This window comes from Triticum dicoccoides, chromosome 2B (assembly GCF_002162155.2).
Source record: "Triticum dicoccoides isolate Atlit2015 ecotype Zavitan chromosome 2B, WEW_v2.0, whole genome shotgun sequence".
NCBI lineage: Eukaryota > Viridiplantae > Streptophyta > Magnoliopsida > Poales > Poaceae > Triticum > Triticum dicoccoides.
The window spans coordinates 69,891,993-69,903,322 of record NC_041383.1 but is presented as its reverse complement, the minus strand read 5'-3'; positions in this window follow the sequence as shown (position 1 = coordinate 69,903,322).

Genomic DNA, 11,330 nt, shown 5'->3' with positions numbered 1-11,330 from the left:
TATATATAGGGGAGAGGGAGGGGGGTGCGCCCCCGCTAGGGTTTCCACCCCAAGGGGTGCGGCAGCCCCAATCCCATCTAAGGTACGTTACTGATAAAACCCGAAACTTTTCCATTAGAGGCTTACTAGGGACATGGTGTTGTCTATGTACCCACACATGTATCTGAGTTTCCTATCAATACAATTATAGCATGGATAATAAACGATTATCATGAACAAGAAAATATAATAATAATAACCAATTTATTATTGCCTCTAGGGCATATTTCTAACAGTCTCCCACTTGCACTAGAGTCAATAATCTAGTTCACATCGCTATGTGATTAGCACTGATAGGTCACATCGCCATGTGACCAACATCCAAAGAGTTTACTAGTGTCACTAAACTAGTTCACATCACCATGTGATTAAGACTCAATGAGTTCTGGGGTTTGATCATGTTTTCCTTGTGAGAGAAGTTTTAGTCAACGGGTCTGCAGTATTTAGATCCGTATGTACTTTGCAATTCTCTATGTCATATTGTAAATGCTGCTTCCACGTTCCACTTGAAGCTATTCCAAATGGTTGCTCCACTATACGTATCCAGTTTCCTACTCAGAGTCATTCAGATAGGTGTTAAAGCTTGCATCGACGTAACCCTTTACGCCGAACTCTTTATCTTCTCCATAATCGAGAAACATTTCCCTATTCTTCTAAGGATAATTTTGACCGCTGTCCAATGATCCATTCCTGGATCATTCTTGTACCCCTTGACTGACTCATGGCAAGGCACACTTCCGGTGCGGTACACAGCATAGCATACTATAGACCCTACGTCTGAAGCGTAGGGGTTGGCCTTCATCCTTTGTCTCTCTTCTGCTGTCATCGAGCTTTAACTCTTAACTTCATACCTTACAACTCAGGCAAGAACTCCTTCTTTGACTGATCCATCTTGAACACCTTCAATATCATGTCAAGGTATGTGCTCATTTGAAAGTATTATTAAGCATTTTGATCTATCTTATAGATCTTGATGCTTATTGTTCAAGTAGCCTAATCCAGGTTTTCCATTGAAAACACTTTTCAAATAACCCTATATGCTTTCTAGCAATTCTACATCATTTCTGATCAACAATATGTCAACAACATATACTCATCAGATATTCCATAGTGCTCCCACTCACTTCTTTCGAAATACAAGTTTCTCATAAACTTTGTATAAACCCAAAATCTTTGATCATCTCATCAAAGCGCACATTCCAACTCCGAGATGCTTACTCCAGTCCTTAGAAGGATCGCTAGAGCCAGCATACCTTTTAGCATCCTTAGGGTCGACAAAACCATTTTGATTTGTATCACATACAACCTTTCCTTACGAAAACTGGTAAGGAAACTCGTCTTCACATCCATCTACCAGATTTCATAAATGCAGCTAATGCTAACATGATTCCGACGGACTTAAGCATCACTACGCATGAGAAAATCTCATCGTAGTCAACTCCTTGAACTTGTGAAAAACTCTTCGCCACAAGTCGAGCTTCATAGACGGTGACATTACTGTCCTTGTCCGTCTTCTTCTTAAAGATCCATTTATCTCAATGGCTTGCCGATCATCGGGCAAGTCCACCAAAGTCCATGCTTTGTTCTGATACATGGATCCTATCTCGGATTTCATGGCTTCTAACCATTTGTCCGAATTTGGGCCCACAATCGCTTCTCCATAGCTCGTAGGTTCATTGTTGTCTAGCAACATGACCTTCAAGATAGGATTACTATACCACTCTGAAGTAGAACACATCCTTGTCACCCTACGAGGTACGATAGTGAATTGATCGAAAACTTCATGATCACTATCATAAGCTTCTACTTCAATTGGTGTAGGCGCCACAGGAACAACTTCCTGTGCCCTGCTATTCACTTGTTGAAGTGACGGTTCAATAACCACATCAAGTCTCCACCATCCTCCCACTCAATTCTTTTGAGAGAAACTTTTCCTCAAGAAAGGACCCGTTTTCTAGGAACAATTACTTTTGCTTCCGGATTTGAGATAGGAGGTATACCCAACTGTTTTGGGTGTCCTATGAAGATGCATTTTTATCCGCTTTGGGTTTGAGCTCATCAACCTGAAACTTTTTCACATAAGCGTCATAGCCCCAAACTTTTAAGAAACGACAACTTAGCTTTCTCCAAACCATAGTTCAAACGCTGTCGTCTCAACGAAATTACGTGGTGCCCTATTAAAGTGAGTTTGGTTGTCTCTAAGGCCTAACCCATGAACGATAGTGGTAATTCGATAAGAGACATCATGGTACGCAGCATATCCAAAAAGGTGCAACTATGATGTTCGGACACACCATCACACTATGGTGTTCCAGGCGGTATTAATTGTGAAACAATTTCCACAATGTCTTAATTGCGTGCCAAAGCTTGTAACTCAGATACTCATCTCTATGATCATATCATAGACATTTTATCCTCTTGTGACAATGATCTTCAACTTCACTCAGAAATTACATCAACCATTCAATAATTCAGACTTGTGTTTCATCAAGTAAATATACTCAACATCTACTCGAATCATCTGTGAAGTAAGAACAGAACGATATTCACTGCATGCCTCAGCACTCATTGGACTGCACACATCAAAATGTGTTACTTCCAACAAGTTGCTATCTTGTTCCATTTTACTGAAAACGAGGCTTTTAGTCATCTTGCCCATGTGGTATGATTTGCATATCTCAAGTGAGTCCAAACGATCCATCTGCATGGAGTTTCTTCATGCGTATAAACCAATAGACATGGTTCGCATGTCTCAAACTTTTCAAAAATGAGTGAGTCCAAAGATCCATCAACATGGAGCTTCTTCATGCGTTTTATACCAATATGACTTACATGGCAGTGCCACAAGTAAGTGGTACTATCATTACTATCTTATACTTTTGGCATGAAAATGTGTATCACTACGATCGAGATTCAATAAGCCATTCCTTTAGATGCAAGACCATTGAAGGTATTATTCAAATAAATAGAGTAACCATTATTCTCCTTAAATGAATAACCATATTGCGATAGACCTAATCCAATCATGTCTATGCTCAACGCAAACACCAAATGTCAATTATTTTAACACCAATCTCGATGGTAGAGGGAGCGTGCGATGCTTGATCACATCAACCTTGGAAACACTTCCAACACATATCGTCAGCTCACCTTTAGCTAGTCTCCGTTTATTCCGTAGCCTTTTATTTCGAGTTACTAACACTTAGCAACCGAACTAGTATCTAATACCCTGGTGCTACTAGAAGTACTAGTAAGGTACACATTACCTTAATGTATATCCAATATACTTCTATCGACCTTACCAGCCTACTTATCTACCAAGTATCTAGGGTAATTCTGCTCCAGTGGTTGTTCCCCTTATTACAGAAGCACTCAGTCTCGGGTTAAGCTTCAACCTTTGGGTTTTCACTAGAGCAGCAACTGTTTTTCCGTTTCATGAAGTATCCCTTCTTGCCCTTGCCCTTCTTGAAACTAGTGGTTTTCCCAACCATCAACAATTGATGCTCCTTCTTGATTTCTACTTTCGCGATGTCAAACATCGCGAATACCTCAAGGATCATCATATCTATCCATGATATGTTATAGTTCATCACGAAGCTCTAGCAGCCTGGTGGCAATGACTTTGGAGAAACATCACTATCTCATCTGGAAGATCAACTCCCACTCGATTCAAGTGATTGTTGCACTCAGACAATCTGAGCACAAGCTCAAGATTGAGCTTTTTTCCCTTAGTTTGCAGGCTAAGAAAATCGTCGGAGGTCTCATACCTCTTGACGTGGGCATGAGCCTGAAATCCCAATTTCAGCCCTCGAAACATCTCATATGTTCCGCAAAGTTTCGAAAACGTCTTTGGTGCCTCAACTCTAAACCGTTTAACTGAACTATCACGTAGTTATCAAAACGTGTATGTCCGATGTTCGCAACATCCACAAACAATGTTTGGGGTTCAGCACACTGAGCGGTGCATTAAGGACATAAGCTTTCTACTGTCCGCATAATCGCTACTGTCAACTTACAACTATATTTTCTCTAGGAACATATATAAACAGTGGAACTAAAGCGCGAGCTATGACATAATTTGCAAAGGGCTTTTGACTATGTTCAGGATAATTAAGTTCATCTTATGAACTCCCACTCAGATAGATATCCCTCTAGTCATCTAAGTGATTACATGATCCAAGTCAACTAGGCCGTGTCCGATCATAACGTGAGACGGACTAGTCATCATCGGTGAACATCTTCATGTTGATCGTATCTTCTATACGATTCATGCTCGACCATTCGGTTTCTTGTGTTCCGAGGCCATGTCTATACATGCTAGGCTCGTCAAGTCAACCTAAGTGTTTCGCGTGTGTAAATCTGGCTTACACCCGTTGTATGTGAACGTAAGAATCTATCACACCCGATCATCACGTGGTGCTTCGAAACGACGAACTTTCGCAACGGTGCACAGTTAGGGGGAACACTTTCTTGAAATTTTAATGAGGGATCATCTTATTTACTATCGTTGTTCTAAGAAAATAAGATGTATAAACATGATAAACATCACATGCAATCAAATAGTGACATGATATGGCCAATATCATATTGCTCCTTTTGATCTCCATCTTCGGGGCTCCACGATCATCATCGTCACCGGCATGACACCATGATCTCCATCATCGTGTCTCCATGAAGTTGTTTCGCCAACTTATTACTTCTACTACTATGGCTACCGGTTAGCAATAAAGTAAAGTAATTACATGGCGTTGTTCAATGACACGCAGGTCATACAATAAATAAAGACAACTCCTATGGCTCCTGCGGGTTGTCATATTCATCGACATGCAAGTCGTGATTCCTATTACAAGAACATGATCAATCTTATACATCACATATCATTCATCACATTCTTCTTGGCCATATCACATCACATAGCATACCCTGCAAAAACAAGTTAGACGTCCTCTAATTGTTGTTTGCTTGTTTTACGTGGCTGCTATGGGTTTCTAGCAAGAACGTTTCTTACCTACGCAAAACCACAACGTGATATGCCAATTGCTATTTACCCTTCATAAGGACCCTTTTCATCGAATCCGTTCCGACTAAAGTGGGAGAGACTGGCACCCGCTAGCCACCTTATGCACCAAGTGCATGTCAGTCGGTGGAACCTGTCTCACGTAAGTGTACGTGTAAGGTCGGTCCGGGCCGCTTCATCCCACAATCCCGTCGAAACAAGATTGGACTAGTAACGGTAAGCATATTGAACAAAATCAACATCCACAACTACTTTGTGTTCTACTCGTGCAAAGAATCTACGCAATAGACCTAGCTCATGATGCCACTGTTGGGGAACGTAGCAGAAATTCAAAATTTTCCTACGTGTTACCAAGATCTATCTATGGAGAAACCAGCAACGAGGGGAAGGAGAGTGCATCTACATACCCTTGTAGATCGCTAAGCGGAAGCGTTCAAGAGAACGGGGTTGAAGGAGTCATACTCGTCGTGATCCAAATCACCGGAGATCCTAGTGCCGAACGGACGGCACCTCCGCGTTCAACACACGTACAGCCCGGTGACGTCTCCCACACCTTGATCCAGCAAGGAGAGAGGGAGAGGTTGAGGAAGACTCCGTCCATCAGGAGCACAATGGCGTGGTGGTGGTGGAGGAGCGTGGCAATCCTGCAGGGCTTCGCCAAGCACCGCGGGAGAGGAGAAGGGAGAGAGGTAGGGCTGCGCCTACAGGAGAAGAAACTCATGTGTTGGCAGCCCCAAAACCTTCAAGTATATATAGGGGAGAGGGAGGGGGTGCGCCCCCTCTAGGGTTTCCACCCCAAGCGGTGCGGCAGCCCCAATACCATCTATGGGTGGCGGCCAAGGGGGAAGAGGGGGGAAACTTTCCCCCCAAGTAAGGTGGGGCGCCCCCTCCCCAAACCCTAGGTGCCTTGGGCACTTGTGGGGGGGTGCACCAGCCCACCTGAGGCTGGTCCCCTCCCACACTTGGCCCATGCAGCCCTTCGGGGCCGGTGGCCCCACTTGGTGGACCCCCGGGACCCTCCCGGTGGTCCCGGTACGTTACCGATAAAACCCGAAACTTTTCCGGTGACCAAAACAGGACTTCCCATATATAAATCTTTACCTCCGGACCATTTCGGAACTCGTCGTGACGTCCGGGATCTCATCCGGGACTCTGAACAACATTCGGTAACCACATACAAACTTCCTTTATAACCCTAGCGTCATCGAACCTTAAGTGTGTAGACCCTACGGGTTCGGGAACCATGCAGACATGACCGAGACGTTCTCCGGTCAATAACCAACAGAGGGATCTGGATACCCATGTTGGCTCCCACATGTTCCATGATGATCTCATCGGATGAACCACGATGTGAAGGACTCAATCGATCCCGTATACAATTCCCTTTGTCTAGCAGTATAGTACTTGCCCGAGATTCGATCGTCGGTATACCGATACCTTGTTCAATCTCGTTACCGGCAAGTCTCTTTACTTGTTCCGTAACACATCATCCCGTGATCAACCCCTTGGTCACATTGTGCACATTATGATGATGTCCTACCGAGTGGGCCCAGAGATACCTCTCCGTTTACACGGAGTGACAAATCCCAGTCTCGATTCGTGCCAACCCAACAGACACTTTCGGAGATACCTGTAGTGCACCTTTATAGCCACCCAGTTATGTTGTGACGTTTGGTACACCCAAAGCATTCCTACGGTATCCGGGAGTTGCAAAATATCATGGTCTAAGGAAATGATACTTGACATTAGAAAAGCTTTAGCATATGAACTACGATCTTTGTGCTAGGCTTAGGATTGGGTCTTGTCCATCACATCATTCTCCTAATGATGTGATCCCGTTATCAACGACATCCAATGTCCATGGTCAGGAAACCGTAACCATCTATTGATCAACGAGCTAGTCAATTAGAGGCTTACTAGGGACATGGTGTTGTCTATGTACCCACACATGTATCTGAGATTCCTATCAATAAAATTATAGCATGGATAATAAACGATTATCATGAACAAGGAAATATAATAATAATAACCAATTTATTATTGCCTCTAGGGCATATTTCCAACAGCACATACCCCATCGGTTCAGCACTTGATGAACACCTATCCGGGATGTTTCGGTGTTGCAGACACATGGCACAAGACCTTCTTTGGGCAGTCGTCGCACGTAATGAGTGGCAATGGTGCACTGACGAGATTTTGGGCCAACACGGAGCCTGGCCGACCGCCATCCATGTATCTGCTGGCGGACCGCCGATGGTGTAGATCCGAGCGGCTAGAGGAGGAGTCAGTACCTGCATGCGGCCTTGCGGCCTTGCCGGGGCCATCCGGCCTAGTGCCCGGCTAGTCCATGGCACGGCGCGGTGATGTCTGCCTGTACTACGTCGGTATTTCCCTAAAGAGGAAGGGATGATGCAACACATCAGCGGTAGGTATTTCCCTCAGTGCTGAAACCAAGGTTATCGAACCAGTAGGAGAACCAAGCAACACAACATAAACAGCATGTGCACACAAATAACAACCACTCGCAACCCGACCCGTTGAAGGGATTGTCAATCCCTTTCGGGTAACGGTGCCAGAAGCTGGCAAAACGGACGTGAATAAATTGTAGTAGATTGATAGATTGAACGCCAAATAAAATAAATAATAATAAAACATAGAAGGGTACTTTTGTATTTTTGGTTTAATAGATCTGAAAAATAAAAGCAAAAGAAAATAGATCGCAAACGCAAATAATATGAGAAAGAGACCCGGGGGCCGTAGGTTTCACTAGTGGCTTCTCTCGAGAAAAAATAGCAAACGGTGGGTGAACAAAATACTATTTGTCGGATGTTGGGTTCCGGCAGACACTTGAGGTTCGAAATCTGGGGTGCGCGCAAAGATCTCTCCTCTACCAACCCACGTCCCAAAGCCTCGTTGAGAATCTAGGCTAGCAAGATGAACAACACGAGGGACACGGAGTTTATACTGGTTCAGGCCACCATTGTGGTGTAATACCCTACTCAAGTGTGTGGTGTGTGGATTGCCTCAGCGGCTGATGATGAACCATAAAAAGGAAGAACAGCTTCGTGAGGGATGTTCTTGTGGTGTGTCTCTGCTTGGGAAGGATTTGATCCCAGCTCTCTAGATGCCAGATGCACGATCTGATCTCTCTTTCTACTATGGTGGCTAGACCTATATATAGAGGCCCTGGCCCTCTTCCCAAATATTGAGCGGGAAGGGTGCCAACAACGTCCATTTTGAAGGGGAACATCTAGTACACTTATCCTGACTAAAGTTGTTCTTCGACTACCAAAGACTCTGATGATGACGCCGTCTTGGGCTCCATGGTGACCTCCGTCCTGCCACCCTGCTGGTCTTGGTCTTGTTGCACCGAAACGGTAGCCTTTGCCTGATGCCTTGGTCTGTGCTTACTCCCTTCACACCAAAGAGGAAACAAGGACACTGCACAGGCCGGCGCCCGCCTGCCTCGATCGTCATGGCTTGCGCCACGAGCACCTCGTGAGGTACCCTCGCCTTGATCTATCTGCCTCCTCGCGAGCCTGCCTGGCAAGGCCGCTCCTGAGGAAGCTTCTTGTCATCCGCCCCGCGAGGCTTGGCCCCTCGCGAGGGTCTTGAGCTTGAGTCGATGAAGATGGGCCATACTAGGCCACTGCCCGAGCCACGCCGCAGGCCGCAGGCAGGCAAGTCTGGGGAGCCCCGTTCCCAGAACGTCGACAGTAGCCCCCGGGCCAAAGGCGCACCCGGACATGGCTTAGCGAAGAAGCGAAGGGGCAAGTATGAAGTGCCGCGGGCCCCGACAGCCTGCGGACTTGGGCGCCGCGTGGTGGTTGATTGGACGTGGGCGTCTCCGCTTCCCCATGACACCTCGGCAACCGTTCGACATGACAAGTCCCTGCATGCAGAAATGAGTAATGATTACCTGCGATCATGGAGGCTGACGGTTGTCCTGCCCCGGCTATAAGTACGGAACGGCGCGAGCCCTTCCAGTCCATCTCTCCTTGCTCCACCTCTTCTTCTTCACTCCCTTTCGGCGACATTGGCGCCAATCAGCCAGTTCTCAGCCGAAGAGAAGGGGAAGGCCCCCCGAGAGGGGCCCTTCCCACACCCACTGAAGAAGCAGCCAGTCCCCTGTTGCCGCGACGAGGGTGCTTGAAAGGAGACGTCGAGGCCTTGGTATGAGCGGCCTCCTCCCGGGTATCCATTGCCCTTGTATGCCCAGGACGACGGTCCTGGGGAAGAAGGCGCCGAGCGCCACCGCCCGCGCCGCCGGCGATGCCGACAGATCACGGCGATGCATGTTGTCCCCCCTGGAGTCCACGCCGCGGACTCTTCCCACGAGCTCGTGCTTCACGCCGTCATGCCTCCAAGCTCTTGGATCCTACTTCCTGCTTCCTTCGCCTTCGAGATGCCGCCGAGGGGGCCTCTCGAGCTCTGGCTGCAGCACGCCGACTGCAGCACCCCCGCGGCTGGAGCGGAGGTCGAGGTCGTCGCCCCTGGCAAAGTCTTCATGACCCGAGGCTGGGGCAAGATCGCCAGGTTCTGCCGAACGGGGGGGTGGGGGCGCCCTCGTGATTCATTTGGAATACGATGGCGCTTCCCTGATGTTCTTCAAGGTCTTCGACGCGGAAGGACGCCGGCTCGCGTGCTGCCCCAGGGACAGCGGCCGGAGCTCTGGAGCGGCGAGGACCAAGCCTGTCGCCCGCCTTTCCAGCAGCTCCTCTGGTAGCATCGGACACGCTGGGGGGTCCAGCGACTCCCAAGAGCTTCTCCTGACTCCAAAGACGAGCAACGACAGCTACGAGCCCCCGAGCTCACGTCGTGCCCGGAGCAGAGCTGGTGCGCCCGGCGGTCAGCGCGGCTGATCTGGATGTGGTTGGTGCCGGTCGCACTGGCCCACTGTTGATGATGGCGTCTGCTGCTGAGGCACCTGTAGTTAGGGCTCCTTAGGATTTGCGCCTTTGTTCCCTGCGAGGAACCAAGGAAGTACCCCGTGGGGGCATGTAAAGCATTTGTAATCCCTTCCGTTAATATGATCCTTATCGTGAGGCAGTGCAAGATGCTTGTCCTGTCTCGGCTTGGTTCCTTCTTTCTAACCTCACGAGGGCTTCGTGCTCTACGCTGACAGGTCCCGGTCCCCAGGCAGGCTTCAGCCGTCGCTGGTATGCCAGGTCGCGATGCCATGGTCAAGGCCAGGAGGTGAGCGGCCCGAGGTCCAGTAAGAGCCCCCGAGGCGCGATGCTTAGGAGGCCCCCCTTAGCGCTCAAGTAGTCATAACTCGGTGAGAAATGAGCGCAACGTCGCCATCACAGGGCCGCATTAGGTGCAGAGTTGGTGTTGTGTTAGCTAGCAGTTTCAGAGAGTGATTTATCTCAGGAGCTTGGGGCCATTTCTTGGCGCGGCGCCGGACCCACGCGTTAACGACTGGGGAGTTGCCTGGTGAGGTCCTTGCGAGCTTCCTCACTCTCTCTCGCACTTTCCTTCGTGCTCTACATCCTCCGGTCCCGGCCCTCGAGCGAGCTCAGCCGTCGCTGGTATGCCAGGTCGTGATGCCGTGGACAAGGCCTGGAGGTGAGGGCTGGAGAGCCAGTAAGAGCCATGAGTCGCAATGCCTAGGTGCCCCCCTTTAATGCACAAGCGGTTCGTGCGGGTGAGAGAGAGAGACCGCGAAGGCCTCGCCCGACACTGTCCCTTAGAGAGACCTTGTAAACTAATCACAAGGAAAACAAGGATTGCCATTACGATTGTCGACCAGCCACTGGTTGCTCTGAGGGAGTGATGAGGGCACTGAGGGCCTGGTGAGGTGGCGCCTTGCGGGGCTGCCGCGGCCAGAGCTCGGCCGCTCAGGTTTGTCGATGTTGCAGGGACGGACCCAAGCACAAGTGTCGTGCCAGGGTGAGTAGCTCCAAAGGTTGGTGTCAATCGAGCGGGTGATTACGACAGGCAGGTTAAGCATGGAAGAGTAAATTAGCTTAGACAGATGCGAGAGGGATACACGCCACAGGGTCAAGCCCGAGCGGCTTGGGGATAATGCAGCCCGAGGGGTGCCCCTAGCAAGGTAAACTTAAGACATGAGCAAAACAGATACATGCCGCAGGGACGGATCCATGCGACCTGGGAATGATGCGGCCCTGGGGGCGCTCCCGGCTGAAATGGAACTTGAAAGATGTCACCTGATACCATTGGAGACGAAGGAATGTCGGAGTAGCGGACGACACGCGGTGAGGAAGCCGACTCTCACGAGCCCCCAGGGCCCGGAACCTCGGGAGGCTCCGGG